Source organism: Toxotes jaculatrix, chromosome 24, assembly GCF_017976425.1.
Source record: "Toxotes jaculatrix isolate fToxJac2 chromosome 24, fToxJac2.pri, whole genome shotgun sequence".
Lineage (NCBI taxonomy): Eukaryota > Metazoa > Chordata > Actinopteri > Toxotidae > Toxotes > Toxotes jaculatrix.
Window position 1 is genome coordinate 11260717 of NC_054417.1, and position 18351 is coordinate 11279067.

Genomic DNA, 18351 nt, shown 5'->3' on the forward strand with positions numbered 1-18351 from the left:
CTTTAGTTGCTTGATAATTTTTTGGGGGGCTGTGTTTTAAAAGCAGATCTTAATTCAGGGTCCGTTTATGGACCTTTTCCCTGGGGCTTCCAACCACATCAAAAAGTAGGGTAGTAGAGATATTCAAGGAACCAATGGAACCACAAGGTCAGTTGTGGGACTTCTGATCACCATCACATGATCTTCATCAGCAGATGATGTTTGACTAGTAATTGTTCATGTTTTGCTGTGTCTCCATGGTCAGGATGGAATTTTCAAATTCAGCTGGCAGTGGAAATACTGATCATGGTTTCATGGTACTACCTCTGGATGATGATTATTATTCCCCCCCCCCAGTATTTCCCCTCTCACACTCTCCTTAGTCCTCTCTCAGTAAGTGACCCAGTGTCCTGAAAGAAAAAAACAAAACAAAAAACAATGAATCCTCAGAGTGTGTCCAGCCTGAGGCGGTCTCTCTCTCGCCGCTGTCCTCACATCAGCGAATGATTGATATCTTGGTCTTGAAAGGTAGCAGAGTCCCTTCAGCTCAGTGACACACTACTCCCAGAGAGTCGGTGGCCAGCAATTAGCAGTAGTGGAGGCTAATTAAAATCTAACACTTCTCTATTTGTTGAATAATCTAATGAAGCTTTTGTAGGTTACACTTCAAAACATCCAGTAATATGCTGCATTCACTAGACTAGTATCCCCAGGAATTACATCCATACTGAGCCTCTAATTTACATTCTAGGCCAATGTTCTCAGCCAGTGCAAGAAATAATGTGCCCTATATGAGGTGGAAGGGAAGGGTGTGTAGCACGAGCAGCTCTCATGCATAATATTGGAGTCAGGTAGAATAGACTTTGGCGCTTAGACCCTGATAGGAAGTAGATCCCCATGGGAAGCGACCCTATGGATTAGATGTGAAGGAGACTCCCTCAGAGCTGAGGTGCTGGTGGTGGTGATGAGGAATGGAGGCTGAGATTGCGACGTCTTCTCAGAAGGAGACCTCAGATTGGAAGGTTTGATTGGAGAGGGTCGGCAATTGGCAGTTGAGGTGGTGAAGGGGGTGGGGGGGGGGGGTTGCGAAGGCGACCATATCATATTGCCACAAACAGAATACCTTTCTGGCAGTAAGCAGATCCCCAAGGGTCCCCAAACGATCCTAAGATTTCTATGCTTTCTGATATATATCAGGAACAACAGTGTGTTTAAAAAGCAGCACAGGGATCAGAGCTGGGCCAAGACTTTCTGATGAAAACAAATGCACAAATAAAAAAAACACATTAGAAGCTTCCCAAAATGAAAGACATTTGCCAAAGAGACCAACCAAGAGCTTTGGGACAGTTTCAAATGTTTTGAAATGTGTGAAATACCCTGTCTTGGTTTTTTTCAAGCACCAGTAGTCTTCCATATTTGCCCCATGTAGCCTGAAAGCCAGGAAAGTGCTTCCAGGAAAGAAGACAGAAGTGAAACCCTATGTTGATGGACCACAAGACGGACCCAGGGCCTCCTGAGTAATACTTCCAGGACAGCAGTGGTGAAGCAGTTACCCGCTAACGAAGGCTTTCGGAGAGTCGTTGTGAGTGTGAGAGTGTGGTTGATTGTGTCTTTCCCTCCCAAAGTGAGCATGGAGTAATTTCTCTGATCCATTGCCCCTCAGTCCCTCTGTGTCTGCTTGGACGTCTGGCAGCTTGAGCTTAATCTGTTGGATGTGAAACATTAACTCACATAGCGCCTCCCAACCCCCCCCCCCCCCCCCCCCACCCACTCCTTGGGGTGTCTCTGATCCGCTTGCCCCTGACCAGGAAACACAAGTAAACATTAAACTGATACTCCGTAATGCTCCATCAACCTCAGGCATTCTGAGCCACTGTGTGTGTGTATGTGTATGCTGTCTTGTATTTCTATATACTGTATATATGAGGACCAAACGCTCTCAGAAGCATTGACCAATCAGCAGCGGTTACCTGCACACACGGTTGTTAGCATGGCAATAGCTGCCCTTACAGACACTGAGGTCATATTTTCTGTATCTAAAGGTCTTCATATTAAGAAATAAATTGTACAAACATACCTGAGCAATTAATAAAATAAATAAAAATAAAAATATGAACAATTCAGATGCAGCTCAAATGACAATCTCTTTGCTGTAAACCAGCAGCAATCCTCCTCAGATAGACATGAATGGGCGACTAGCTTTTTCTTGGAAGATCTTCCAATATAGGAAAAACAAAAACTGAAAAAAAATTTCTCCACTGCCCTGAAGTGACAGAGTCTTCAGTACTGAACCAACCCAGCCTGTTCAGTCACCATTCAGCCCAGTGTCGGGTGTAAAAAGGCACAATGGAGCTGTGAGGTTCTTCAGTGTCCTTCATACAGGCAGAGGGCTGTGATTCAAAGCTTTTATAGTCCAAATAAAGTTTTCACATTCACGGCTTATTCACAGTTTCCTGCCTCTTTTGACACTATTAAAGAAAGAGAGGAATAATGTCAACTTTTCAGTATAGCATGGCAGCAAAGAAATCAAAATGTCACAAGGAGCTTTCGAGTTTCCACCCCCAGCTGCATGTCGGAGTTTCTGTCCTCCTTGAGTATCCTCAGACGGTGTGATAGTGATAGCACCATCACTCCCCATCGCTCACTCCCCTTCCCTCCCTGCATCATCCTGACTGCAGCTTCTGATCAACTTCTGTTGGTCAAAGGTCAAATTTGCCGCTGAAGAATCTGCGTTGCTCGGCAACATTTGGACAATGTGCGCTAATTAATCTGAGCTGACACAGATTTAAATGTCGGAAATATTTTATTATCTCTGCCTCCCAACAATCACACTCAAAATTGCCCTCCAATGTTTTGTTAAATCAAACTGAAGTATGTGTGCTCATTTTGACTGAAGCAGAAATATGTTTTTGGACCATCATTGTGCACTCCACTCACTAATGAACCCAATTTACGAAGCCCGGTTAAGTTCAATTGGATCTGCTTACTGTTTGCCAGAATTGATTTATTCTCATTAAAAAGTTTGTGACGTCAGACCATTTCCTGAAGGGCTTTATAATTAGTCTCTCATTAGGACAACAATGCTTGGCATAATTTTTTAAGTCCATGAAAATGCCTCCCACTAAATGCATGAGAAGGAAAATATTCCGCAAACTGATCTTTGGAAAGCTACATGCTGCATCAAAGTCAATACGTTAATCAGTTTTTAAAGGCTGAATGTTCAAAGCTTCCAGCTCCAGTACCTCCACCTCCCTTCTATTTCTGTGGAGATTACTGGTTCCTCAAATTTATTTTTACTCTCTCTGCGCCACATTGACCCTTGCATTTCACTTGGTCACGCGTCCTCAAATTTTATATTGGTTGAATTTCAAACAAATCCAACAAACGGCTCAATTTTGTTGTGCGAGAAATGAGAAATATGGTGTAAAAGTTTGCTGCGGTTCCACAAAAACAATATTTTCTGATTGAGAAAGGCATGCATATTTCATACACACCATCTCTGCCACATGGGCATCAACAGTGGGGATATTGATTCAGGTTATTTTCTCATCTCAAAAATGTACCATGGGGCTGATGTTTGTCGCTGCTGCTGCTGCCTATTGCTGTCATGTTTCCATTGAACAAAAAAAAAAAAAAAAAAGAGTAGCCATGAATAATTCTATAGATCCCCCCCCCATCTTGTTTTACCCCTACTGTACACACTGACATACACACCACCTGCTGCAACCCTCTGCAGACAGACACAGCTGGTTGTTGCTCGTCACTGTCAGCAGTGACATGAGCGGCTTGTGAAGTTGTGTTAACGCAACATTGAGACACAGACGTGGAGGAGCTGCCGGCACAGGAAGCATGACACACACACACACACTGCTAACAACACAGGAGATGTCAGCACCCCCCCTCCACCCCCAGCCCCCCCACCACAGAGCTCCAATTCCATTAAGGACCAAATAACAGAGTCATTTTTCTCCCAGCCGAACCTGTGTTTATCTCTGTAAGATTGCATGCACAGTATTCGTTTTTTTTACCGTATTGTATGCATGTGTGTGCATGGGTGTGAAAACAATGATGACAACAACACATTCAATCTAAACTGGGATAATCTGCACGGCGTCATCCCTTTTCGCAGCCTAAAACTGATTATTTTAACTCTAATTCTGGCTGCTGTTGCATTAGACAGAGGTATTTCTCTTATTTAGCCATTAGTAGTTAATTTAAGAATAGCATCAGAAAGAGGATGTGATAGATCTTTGATCCAAAATGCATCTCATAGTCTCTGATCTATGTTGATGAGCTACATCCATCAGATTATTCAAAAGATCCATGGTCCAATGTTGTGATCCAAACACTGAGAAATGGATTCCATCAATGATGTGACACCTGTAAGTCCAACGGACTCACAAATTCTTACAAATTTTTGGGAGGGGGCACAGAACTGGCCTAACAGGGTGATAGTGAACTATATATTTGTGGGTCCTGGCCTTCAACACGTATGCCATAACCTGTCATCAGATACATGTCAAGACACGAAAACACCTCACAAATACATGGAGGGTTCCACCCAAAGTCTAGTACCCTAGTACCCTACTATAAGGGCACTAGACTTTGGGTGGAACCCTCCATGTATTGTACAGAGTTTGGTATACCTATGTAACTCCAAACTATGTAGGGACTGGATGAAAATGAAGAATTCTTACTTTACTTGTCAATTATCCCGTTTTCTTCAGCCAGTCTCCCAGCATCTTTTCCCAGCATGGACAGTCCAGCAAGCTCTGTTCCTCCTTTGTGTCTCTAGGGTGAAGGAAACTAGAAATAAAAACCCACAAGGAAGCAACAGACACATTGTCTTGGCTGTCATTTCCATCCGAAGGTTAGACATCAAGCCGAATCATGATAAGCCTCTGATTGTATGAAGTTAAACAGTCCAGCCTGGATTATTAATAATGACAGTAATAATAGGCAATCTTGTAAAATGCCCCTCCCTCCTTTAATATGTATGTCTTGTAATTAGTCTCTTACTGTGTGAGTGATTGTTGGCTTAATAATGCTCTGATAGGAGGTTTAAATCGGCTGTTCTCCCGATGGCTGATGATGTTACAGATACCAAATGAGGAATCCACTTAATACGTGTCATATTCACTGTTGATTATATTAAATTCACATGTGCCACAAATAAGACATCATGTGACAGGTGCTAGGGTTATGCTATGTTGTGTAAAGGAGGTGCATCTCCTGCGTTCGCCGTCCATCCTTTCGAACAGGAAGTCTCAGTGTGACGGCATCGCTGCCGATGATAACGAGGTAAAAATGAACCTGAGCATAATCAAGCTACATTACAAGGCGATCACACACCCTTCATTGCATCACATCACCCTTGCTCGGACTTAACTTTCATGATACAGGAGGAATAATCAACTGGTTGAGATACAGGAAGGGTAATCTATCATCAGGCTGCAGGGCACTGAGGTTTCCAAGCTGCAAGGGTATGCAAGTCCCCTTATACTCCAAGAGGACGATCCATCATTTAACATACTAACAAGGCGAGGGATTTTAACATGAAAGATAACGGGAGGTGCGGCGTTATCAGGTGTTCTCAGAGACCTCTGCTAGCGCTGATGGGGAATGCTCCCTTATCTCCGTCCGAGAGAAAACTGACCTTGTGACACTTGGAGAGAAAGAGGGAGAGAGAGCAGCCGGAAGAAATGTTCAACATCCATAGTTAAAAACTTAACATCTAGCGCTTAATTAAAGGAAACACTGTAGGACACAGTGTATTATTTTTACATGACCATATGAATTAAGAATGAAAACTGACAAATGTTCGTTAGCCGGATTTCTATTGCTTCCTGATGTTTAATTTCAATGTTTTCCAACCCTATTACCCCCCTTTTTTTAAGGTTAGCGTCAGAAAACAACCATGGACCAACACTACCCCACCACCCTAACCTTCCTGCACTAGAGCTGGCACTGGATCCCTTTCCCTCCCCTTTGCTTTCTCAAGGACATAACAGCGAGGAGCAGATACCGTGCAGCAACCTGATCTATATTCTGGACAGGCAGTGTACTATATAAAGAAAGTGATGGGCCTTTGTAAGTCTACCTGCCCCACTTTCCTCCAAAACTTCCTGAAGCCTTCCACTACAAGCGAACGTCAGATAAGGCTGGCTGTTGGGAGAGGTGAAGAAGTCTGTGCACAAACACCGCCGCCTCCTCCGTCTTTCAAAGGCTGCTCCCGTCCCTCTGCTCCTCTATCTACTCAACCGATACATTTTCCTGTCCCGCACTTGTTTGATATCGTGAGTAATACCAGATGGAACATTTTGAAAATTCAACCTGCATTCACGGCATCCTGTGCAGATCAAATACACCAAGTTTCTGAGGCAAAAGTCCTGTTTTGTTTTTTTAATTTCAGTTCAGTGACTTCAGTCTATATTAAGATGCATGATAACTATAGAAATAGTACAGCTGATCAAATTCACCAAAATAAGAGGTCCAGGTGTACTTAGGCCAGACTAGTTAAAAAGAAGCCATCCACGGGTGGCTGGAGCCAATCCAAGCCAACTTTGGGGCGAGAGGCACACCCTGGACAGAACCCTGAACCTAATCTGCTTGTCTTTGGACGTGGAAGGAATCCAAAAAACCCAAAGGGAAACCTACAGAAGCACAGGGAGAACATGCAAACTCCAAATTCTGGATTCGAACCCAGAACCTTCTTGCTATGAGGTGACAGTTCGAACCACAACAATGTCTTCCTGATCAGCAAGGAATAAATAAATAGAAATGTTTTCATTTATGTTTAAATACGTTAGAGCACAAAAATATTTCAATACTCAAGTCTTATACAAACTAGATCTACTTTGATAATGAGTTTGAGTGAGAGTCATTTAATTGAGACTCCCACCATGACGTAAACTGGGGAACAAAAGAATGTCAACAATAATAAATATCTTAACCCTAACTGTCTTCATAAGAGTCCTAATAGCAGCAGCTCTGATCCAACATCAGTACTCGAGGCCACAACATAAACTGCAGAGCCTGCAGTGTGCCGCACTGGTGGCTCTAAAAGCCAAAGTGCAGACCATATAATCCTGTTAGAGACTGGGATGTGATTCATGATCTTTAGTGGATGTCATCCCTTTCTCTTCCTCTCCCATTTTTTCATGTCACTGTCCTCCATATGCGGCGCTGAAATAATCTTACGCTCTAAGACTCTTCACTAATACGCAGCGTGAAATCCAGCAGTGTTCGGCGGGATTCCCTCACTCTGAGGAGATGTGAGGGCGAATAATGGGAGGAAAAGTTTTACACTTGGTTAGAACAAAAAAGTTGTCACTGATTCCGATTTGGAGATGTCATCCTTCATCATCAGCGCTACACGGACCCAGACCTTTACCTAATGCGGTTATTTATCTTATCTGGTGTCAGGAAGAGCTCTAAAAAATAATTCTATCTCAGTGAACCTCACATTTAAAAATCAGGGGCAGGTAGATTATGTGAAAAAAGAATGATTTTTTTTCATGAGAGAAATTCAAAATTCTGACTTTTTTATGATCTCTATTATATGAGAATTCTGACTTAAAATTCAGAATTCTCATGTAATTCTGACTTTAAACCAGAATTCTGATCTAATTTTAAACTCTGACTTTATTCTGAATGTAAACTCAAAATTCTGACTTTTTCTTACTTTAAGCTCAGAATTCTTTTGAGAATTATTTTTTCTTTGACTTCTGACTTAAAACTCAGAATTCTAAATAGTTTGTGCTGTGCTGCTGTGTCAGCTGATCATGCATTCATTTCTGCTCAGTATCATTTTTAGCAGCACTGCTTTGGAACTGTTTCCTGATGGAGCCTTTTCCATGAAGTTTAACTGGATAAGTACTTGACATAATTGTTCAGGTCCTCTGCGTATATGGAACTGAATAGTATTTATGATTTTAATCTGAATCCAGTCAGTTAAAGTTAGACATTTTCAGGATGTTCAGAAGGTTTTACGCTGTATTTATGCTCCCTCTATCTACCTTTTAAAACATTTCAACCTGTGATGGATTTCACTCATGGTTTTTAAGAGGAAGTAAACAAAACTCCTGGCTCCCACTTTAAAATGTCTTGTTTGCTTTTATCTCCTCAGCAGGTCTTCCAGGCTGCTGTGCCTGTCTGCCGCTAATGTGCTCTCGGACAGTCGGGGGAACAGCCGCTAATTTCTGCCCCAAGGATCCTCAGGCCTTAACAGAATTGTATTGCCTACCTGTCCGGTGTGAAGCCCAAAGCGATTGTCCTCTAATGAAGAACAGTTGAGAAGCAATCTAACCCGAGAGTGGGATAGCATTGTTCCTGTGCAATATCCAATTTGCAGCGGATTCATCTTAATGCAGTAGCCCTTGTAGCTTCGGATTAGTGATATAACTGCAGTAGCAGGAGCTTAAAGCCCCAGACAATGCTGATTGATTGAGCTTAAGTCAGGTACACGTCTGCAGGAAGGAATCCAGCTCTCCAGTCCAGTTATCTCCAGACTTCCTTCGGAAGAATGCAGCAGAGGTGTTGGAGCAGAAAAGGCCGTTATCTCAGTGCACTTATCCCTCCATGAACTCACTGACTAAACGCTCCAGCTGCGCGTTGATAGACTTGACCTCAGCTGGGCCACAGCTGGGCCTGGGTTGCCAGATTGAGGAAGCTGGGTGCGTTCAATAGGGAGACAATGACAGAGAAAACCAGCTTCTTTTATCTTGTGAAGGTGAAGCAGAGTTGATAAGGACCAGAGCACAACCCTGACACTGATTAACAGCCTTAGTATTGTTACTATTATTAGTTTACATGAAGCACTTTCTAATTCACTTTATTTACTATTTACTTCATTTTAAATGATAATAACCCAAAAGAATAAGTTGGCAATGCAAGTTTGGAGAATTCAGACCCTAAAATATGTTAGTTAGTAACAGTTTGATGGATGAAACTCTGCATAGATCATGTGACCATATTTGCCACACCTTCTCTGGAAACACTCAAACGCACAGGTAACTTGAATTTACACTTCAATTAGAGGCAACCCGGATGTTCTGCAGCACTTAACTGTGTATACATATGTGTGTGTGTGTGTTTGCATGACATCATACCTCCTTTGTGCACTCTTGCTCCTGCTGCAGGAGGCCTGATTGTCATTCAGCCTGACTGCGGGCCTTGTGTCGAGGTGGCCTGGGTCGATGTGTACGTTGCATGCTAATGAGCACAGGCTGTTTAACGTTGACGCTTTGCTTTATCTGACAAAAAAGGAAAAAGACAATTCGTGTGAGTTAAAGTTGCATTAGAGTTGGAGCTGGTGGGATTTTATATTCAGGGATAAATTTAACAATCCCCCTGTGACACAGCCAGTGCCTCAGTGAGTCAAAATTAATAGGCAAGACTTCCAGTTTCTATCTGTTTTGCATGGTGATGCTACATCACTGTAGCTTGACATTGCAGACCACTGAGGATCAAACAGTTTCTGGAAAATTTAGCCTGCAAATCAGGATTGTCTACTTGTCTAATTAAAAGCAAAGGGAGCAGTGTTCGCCGCCGGAGACGCTCTTAGGAAGTCCTGAGGGAGTCGTAAGTTTTCAGTTGACCAGATGTGTCTCCCACTTTCATCCCTCTCTCTCTTTTAGTGGACCAATAGCCACATTTTGCCTTGCAGGATTACAAAAATAAAACCTGCCTTACAGATGCCAGCAGACAAAGAGTAAAAAAGAAGCCTGAACTTTGCCTGGTTTGAAGTTTTTTTGTATATTCTAGCCTGAGGTTCAGCTCTGTAGGAGTGTTGTCACTACTTCACCAGTCAATTAGGTGCTCAAGTAGCCAAATGTAAACAAACAAGCCAGTAACACAACTTAAAAACCACAATCTGTACATATTCTGCAAGAAAGCTGAGTCCTTTTCAGGACACAGGGATTGTCAGCCTCCAGAGGGTCCTAGTCCTGCACCTCCAACCTAGAAGCTTCAAAAAAGATAAAAAAAAAAAAATCTCACACTTACAAATAATGACAAAAAATAAAAACCATTAAAAACAGTTACTATGTAAAAAAACAGTTTGTGTTATTTATCAAAAGCCTTCCGACTGTGAAAGGCTCTATAAATTAGCAGTTCATGCCTGAACGACACATTAATTAAAGCATTAATTAAGGTGAGAATGTTCTTGTCTTCTTCACAATAGCCTGCAGGTAAATGGACACAACCAAAAAAATTTGGTATACCTGCCTGTGTCAGACCTGTATACCTGCCTGTGTCAGACCTATATACCTGCCTGTATCAGGCCTGTACACCTGCCTGTATCAGGCCTGTACACCTGCCTGTGTCAGGCCTGTATACCTGCCTGTATCAGGTCTGTATACCTGCCTGTGTCAGGCCTGTATACCTGCCTGCTCACTTGTTCACCAGTCTACCTGTAAACCTGTTTATCACCATTTAAAGTATCACCACAGAATCTGCCTGCGTCCAAGTTACATAATCCATGAACATACTGTGCAGGAATTAAGGCCAAATAAAATAATGCAATACATGAAACTGCACTGACAAACTGATTTTGTAAAGCCAACCTTTTTGAGCCACTTTTGGCTTTTGCAGATTTTCTTTGTGGAGGCTGCTACAAGTGACAGATCTACTTCTTCTTCATCTTTCTTCATCAGATCAGACAAGATGAAGAACAGAACAATTTAAAGAGCAATTCGACATCACATCTCTTAATATTGATGAGGTCATTTTGTGAGGAGGAAAGAAGAAGGAAGTAATCACAGGTTGAACCCAAACTAAATCTCCTTTAAAATAGTGTTTACAATCTATTGTAATGAAATTGCAAATATATTTATCAGTATTACTCCAACATTGTCACGTCATCTATGAATTTTAACTGAGACTTTTCAATGTCTAACTTATCATCACTATTTCTTTAGCAGCGTTGTCTGGATTATTTACAGTTTTCTGTTGATCAGAGGTGAAGAGCGTCCAGATTTCAGATTTTCAGACTCAGAGAACGCATGAGTCATATTTTTATATCATCATTTATCATTTAAGACCATTGTTTGTTGATTTTGTTGAATGCAGCTTCCCTCTAAAAAACAAAGATAGCATTCTCCTTAAATTCTCATGACAAGAAATTTTTGTCATCTCGCCTAATTCTGGATTAAAATAACACACACACACAAAAAAACCCACACGTACACAATGTAAAGTTCTGTAGCTGACCAACAATTTTTTTTTAACACACTTATTCAATAAGATGCTATATATTAATGACATCTCTTTGCATAAGAAGAAAAATGATAATATATGTTGCTATAATATTGGGTTTAATGTGTATTTTTAATATCCTTTTGTCAAACTTTATCAACAGCCAGTGTTGGATGCAAATCTCATTACATGACATGTAAAATGATACTCACATTTCTCTTTTAAAGCCACACTTGATGTCCGGTTCTCCTCATCAGGATGGATAAACAAGGAGATCTCCTTCTTAATTGGATAGTGGTCAGGGCCTGCCTTCCATAAATCTTTCACATAGAAGCCTGCCAAAGCACAAAGTAATTAAAACAAAAATAAAACATGATGGGCTTCTAAAAGGCATGCCTTTAATGAACAAAAAGACTAATTAATTGCACTGTGTCAAGGAGCGCACTCACACTGAATTATAAATGAGCTTAGAGGGGTGGCAGAGCTCACAGAGTAAGAGGAGATATATGGGCTATGGTGCAATTAAAACAAGCACGAACAATGGGTCCAGGCTTCTCCGTACGGGTGTGGCACGGAACAAGACCAGACTTCAAGCAACGTTTGGTTTTTTTTGTCTAATATTTCCCCATTTTTATTTGATCAGCATAAATGGTCCGTTAGGAAAAAAAACGTGACAAATTAAAAAAAAAAAAAATGCTTATGAGACTTCCATTTTCCAGTGAGTGTAGCAAAGGCTTGAAAAAACAGGGGCTGGAGCCTTTGGTGGGCAGAAACTGAAGAACCCAGAGGGAAATCTGGCTCCAGCCTAGATTTGAACCTGGGACCTTCTTGATGTGAGGCAACAGCGCTAATGGCTGCACCCCCATAATATTTTTGGTGTTGGAGGCTGTGGGGAGCAGGAGAGAAGAGTGAGATCGCGGATGAGTGGCTGAAAAGAGTCTACTTTGCCAGGAGGCTGGGTTCACCTTTGGAGGTAAGGAGCTCAGACATCCAGAGGGACAAAAGGGGCCACTTGAGGTGGTTTGGGTCACTGAGGAGAGGGACACAAGACAGAACTAAGACAACTGTCAACAAAATGTGACAGGGTTTTTGCTGGTGGAAGAGGGGCCAGCAGTGGGAAGTGGCTAGCCCGGCCATGTCAGGGTCTCCACGTCGCCCCTAACGACGCCTCAGCAATGATAACCTGCTCTTTCTTTCAGTAAAAAAAAAAGTGAAAAAAGAGTTTGTGCAGCAAACAAAATGCTCCTCTGAGTGGTGACCACATTTCCATATATTAAAGCCACTGATTGTGGCACGTACTCCACTTCCACACATGTTCCCCTGGCTTTGAAATGCAAATCTACAAAAGGGACCCAAGAAAACAGCTCTTATCACATCTGACTGCGTTTAAATAGGAATAGATAGATAGTACGGCACCTTGGAGTCGGCCGGATACAAACGAGCTTTTGAACCTCCCGTCATTGGACCGCGTTGACATGTGCCACACAGCCGACCATATCCGTGACACCTATGTGATGTGGCTTCACGGCGGGGTTCCTCTGCTCGTTTTACATCAGTGGGGATGAGCTCGGAAGCTGTTCCTCTAAGGAGGGGGGCCGGCTTTTGATGGCCTGATTCCCTCTTTCTCTGCATTTATAATCCGGCACTCACTAGGAGGCATCATCCATGCCTGCAGATGTAATGTGGCCACTGAATAGGATCAAATAACAGCCTGGGATTAATAATTGTGGCATTAAAGCAGTGTATACCATCAGTTATTAGTGGGATATGCTATTTTTTCTACATTATTCTCCAATGCATCAGTTGTGTAGCCCAACTCAAGTTCTTCTGACATCCTTGCTTGCTTTTCTTTGAAGAAGCAAGGCCATGTGATCATAAATTAAATATTCACATGACACTTCACCCTGGTTTAACTCCATCTTAACCCTAGATTAACCCTATCTTAGCCCTGGCTTAACCTTGATTTCCTGGAATGCAAACAGTGCGAACACAACCATGCAAAAAAAAAAAAAAGAAAATCCACTCCTTCCAAGACCTACAAACCAGATCTGATCAAGTGTTTTCAGTGATGAGCTTTAGTGCAAATCATTCAATAAAAGAAGTCCACAGTGGTGCTTTATAATCCATGATATGATGCAGTGCTGATGCAAAGATTTCTCCTGCATGTTGCTGCATTTTCATTTCATGTTCAGCTGAGCGGAGGTGAGAGCATTCGGGGAGTGTTGCTGCTCCATTACCTGCTCACCGGAGCACATTTGGATGCAGAGCGAGCTCCACATCCCTGCTCCACTCCAGCTTTAGTCTTTATCAAATAGCTGCACACCATATAAACGCAAACATATATAATGCAACCCAATTTCTAGTCATTTCTTTGTGATTTTATTGGTTGTCAGCCTGTTTTGTCTCTCTGGCATCCTTGAAGCTTTGTCCTTCCACCGGCAGGGTGTCAAGGGCCATCTTCAGCATCCACAGGCCTCTATTATAATATTATCATTAAAACCCAACCCAAGTTATTTGGGTAGAAACTCTATAATATCAGACAGGAAATAATTACATGGGACTGAAATCAGATCAGATGTAAAAGAAACAAGATGGATTTTATAAGCAGCTACAAAACCAGGGGACTGGACTGGGCAAGAAAAATTTGCCATCCTCTACTAGGAGCACTCCCGTTAAAGTCTTAGTCCAGCATCTGCAGGGCTTACAGATATAACACCCATTCCCTCCAATGATACTTTGATCCTGGGACACAAAAAAAATCCCCTTTCTGCCTTAACAAGATAATTAAACATTTCTGACACTCAAGAGTATGAAGAGGGTTTTCTTTTTGGGAAGCGCCATAGCTGGGGGTTCTCAGCTGCGATACAGGATAAGAGCTGCAATATCCCCCAAATGAGGTCCTCAACCCCTGCGTTTTGAATTATGCAGTAATCTTCTTGCTTCGCGGCAGCACTTGGAGGAAGTGAGGAAACAGAGAAAGGGGGAAAGAGATAAAGAATGACGGACAAGGTTCTCCGATATTTTTATATTCGTTTCGATTGGGGGGGTTTGCAAAAGGTCGCGTTGCGTTCAGAATCATTTGAATTGAATACAATTGCAGTGACCTCAATAAAGCATCGAAAGGAAAGGTCGGTAATGGCGCTGAAAGATTGTTTGAGTCAATTGTGCAATAGGTTTCTTTTATTTTCCTCACAGAGAAACAGATTCCTTTACAGCCTCACAATCCACTGTAGCCCATGCAGAACTGTGTAATCCTGTTAGACATAAAACACCGCAACGTGCCGTCGTTTCAAGAAGCAGGTTTTTATATTTTGGGTTAAGGGGTGGTTTGCATGCACCCTCCATGCTGGATTACTAATTGATCTTGTTTTACATTGCAAATGAGTCATTCATATTAGTGTTGGCTCTCGCTCAAAGGGAGGGTGCAGTGGTCTTATCCAGCCGCTGCAGGAATTGATTAGCATTGCACAGAGAGTGAGTCTTGGCAGCATTCGACATAACCATGCAAATGTGAATGAATAGCTAATGTATCGTGGGGAGGATGTTTGTTTGTCTCATGTTGGGATTTCCGGGGGGGAATGCATTTCCAGGACGGCAAACACTGCCGGTCCTCGTCTCTTCTATTTTGGGAAGAAAAAAAAAAATACACACACACCTCTTCAAGCAGTGTGTAACAGCGCAATACAAATTCGAACGGATGGTGTTTCGGTGTCTGAGCTGATAGTTTGCGCGACGAATCATTCGCCCCGGCGAGTCACTCGTGCGCAGCTTTGGCCTCAGTGAAAAAGAAGAAAGACAGAGGAATGTACTTCAACTTTATGACAATGCGCCCAGGCCTCCAGGCACCAGTCGGCACATGCAGTTTGTTGTTTCAGTGAAACAAGATAAGCCATGTTCTTTTTTGATGCCGCCATTATCAATCACGGTGAGCCGGCAGGGGTCCTCCACCACTGCGGGAGAAAAAGCATGCTTATCTCATTGTTGTATCATGAGCCCTGGCCAGAGTTCAAGACACTGAGAGGTTCTTGAGACTCCTTGACTGCCAGTCCATCTGTGGTTGACAGTGGACATTTCCAGTTGCTCTGGACTATCATTCTCTACCTGTCCCCACAAGGTCTCCGACTGTAAGACCTTTCAACAAAAAGTAAGCACAAAAAAAAAAAGAATCATAAAGAGGTCCACCTCACCCCTCTCCACAGACCATCAGCATGTTAACCTTTCTGTACCTTCCAATCCGCTGCACTAAATGAAATAAGCTAGCAGTTCTACTCTGGAGCTCCATGGCACAGTTGCTGAGTTCCCTTAAGAAATGTTGAAGAATCTAAGTAATCAAATATAAATACCTAAATACTACTGGATAATTATAAGTGGGTGTTTATCAGCTGTCCAGCTACATTTCACAGTGTGTAGTCTGGATAACTAAGCAACACTTTCTCTTTTACAGCAACTTCCCTCTGACCTCTGAATCAGCACCATCATTCTTCCTTAATCCTGTATTTTAAGATAAATTCAGTGGAGGACTTATTATTTGTCATTTAATCTTGCGTTCTTTGTCTTTTATTTGCTCCGCTACACACTGCACTCCTCTGCAGCTTGTACTCCTCCAGTGCAATGCAGTGAGGGCACGCGTTTCGCTTTACAGCTACAGGTGTGAAATGTCGAAACTTGATTTAGGTACCTTATGAGCTGTGAAAACAATAGCCCCCAAAATGTCACAAGTAATCCAGCAATCTGATGCCTCCTCATGCCCGGTTGCCTGAGGCTCTGTCGCCACCAGTGGTTTCCAGCATTAAACATGCTGAATTTCAAATTAGCCTACAGGTGGACATACACAGCACTGACAGCATGAGTCCTTATGTTAGATATACTGTTATACATATTTATGTTTCTTCCATCTTTGGTTTTTCTTCGTGACAGAAATAATATATGATCATGTGAAAACAGGAGGTAGTGTGGGGGCAGCTTATTGTCAAAGCCAGACTTGATGTTTGCTATAATTGTCTTTTGTATGCTACACAAGTATGATAACCTTGGTAGGGTAAAAGGTGAACTAGGAAGTAGTTCTGCAAAGATCTAATCAGACAATAAATACTATAGGTTTAAGATTGTTGAAACTCCTTAATAAGTACTTTAGATAATATGATTAGGCTGTGGACAATTAAGTAGGTGTAAAGAAAGTGACATTTGGTTTAGGCATTCATTTCTTTTCACTTCCTATAAGGGGTGAATTCTTGCTTCCACCACTAACACGAGATCACATAGTTCGTCTACGGCAAACTATGGTTCGTCCACAGTGCTGCACTGTGGACAGGTTGTAGTCAAATGAAAGAAAGACCCGAGACACTTTGTATTAATTAAGGATGATAAAAACGCCAGTTCTAATTAATAATTAATTATTATGGAGAAAATTAAAGGAGTATCTCAGGAAAATGAAACAGGTCAACAGGCTTAACTTTCCACTGAGCCTGATGACTGAAGTTCTGTTCACTTTTTCAGGTGTCTGAATTTTGTTCCAACATTTCTGCTGGTTGTGAGAAACGTTCTGTTGATTCTATAATCACTAGAGGGCTCGCTGAAGGGAGGACATCAAGGCAAAGACAACGCACTAATGTGGAACCGAATGCACTCCATGAAAGATCTGTTTCGCCTTAATGGCGGTGTGTGATGTTATCTGATGCTTGTTTGGCTATTACAGAGACATCTCATACCTTCTGGCTTCCTTAATGGGCTCAGGGAGATCAGTCAGATCAACAAACATGCTCAGTTTATCAGTACTGTAATTTGTCTCTGAAGACAACTTAATAGTCACTTTACAAGGACACATCAAGAAAGAAAAGAGGGGCCTATCAAACTGTTTTCTTTTTTATTTTCTATCTCCAGCGCACAGTCAGCCAGAAGCATATTATACCTTTATCAAAGATAAAAAGTCCAAGAACCTCGAGGAGCCATATGCCTTTGATTGAAGAAAAAAGCTGCTAATCTGTCAACTTTAAAGATAAACAACTGAGCTGAAGCTGGGTTTTTTTTTTCCATCTGGTAACACATCCTCAGCTAATTCTGACATAGCCCCACTATGAAATATATTTTCTCTGATTTGGAGGGTCTGGCTTAACATGCCAGTTTTTGAAGGTAATCAGCTCCAACAAGTCCTTTGTCAGTGTCTACCAGCTGGCTGCCGGATCAAACAGAGCTCAACAACATTTTCAGCACGCGGCTGAAAAGCCTGACAAATGGAATAACCAAAGGCTGTTTTAGAAAATAACACTCATTCTTCTCACACTACAAACTCGACTCAAGACCGAGCCAAAGACATTTAAATGGAAATGCCCAAAAGCAGCTCCAGCATTTGATTGGTATTGTATCTATTGTCTGAGAAAGTGAATGAATGAATTGGCCGGACAGTGAAAGGAAAGTCTGCATTAAACAAGATATCATTTCTCATTATCTGGCTCTTGTGTTTGGAGTTGAAGCTTTCATTTCTTATGGTTGCGATGACATTTATTCTCACCAACTTTATTATCTGGAGATCTGGAGAATCTACAACCCCTGCTGACGTAACTATAAAACTGACATCACCATATTAACCCCATGAGCCAAAATCTTAAATCTTAAATGATCTGATTAAAGGATATTTTTCTGGTTTACTGCAACACAAGTCTTGTTTTTGTAGTTTTATCTTTTTATTATTGGCTGTGGCTATGTTTATGAGCATTAGTTAGTCAAAGTTGAAACTATGTTATTGGCAGTTGCCAAAATATGTGCAACATCTAAGGCAAAATAAGCTGGACCTCCTTCAGAGGACTGGTACAAAAGAGGAGCAGGACCAGCCTCCAGTTTTTTCATCACTGCACATGTAATGGGGATTTTGACAAACACCTAAATGTTTGTGTTTGTGTTGTTTTTGTCAAAATAGATCTACAATGTTTGTTTGTAGCTCGTAACTGTTACTATGCTTTGCTTCCAGGGACCAAGCAACCTGCCTGTAATTTGATGGGTAAATAGTGTTTGGCTTGCTGCCCAGCCTCTGCACAGCATTTTGATGGCATGCCTGTGACAGGGAACACCTGTGGATGACCGCCGAAGATAAGACTTGTCAAGCGTGCCGAGAAGCCGCACGGTCTCTGCATGCCAATAACCTGGAGGACGAGCAATGTCTCAAGGTAATTCTATTCTGAA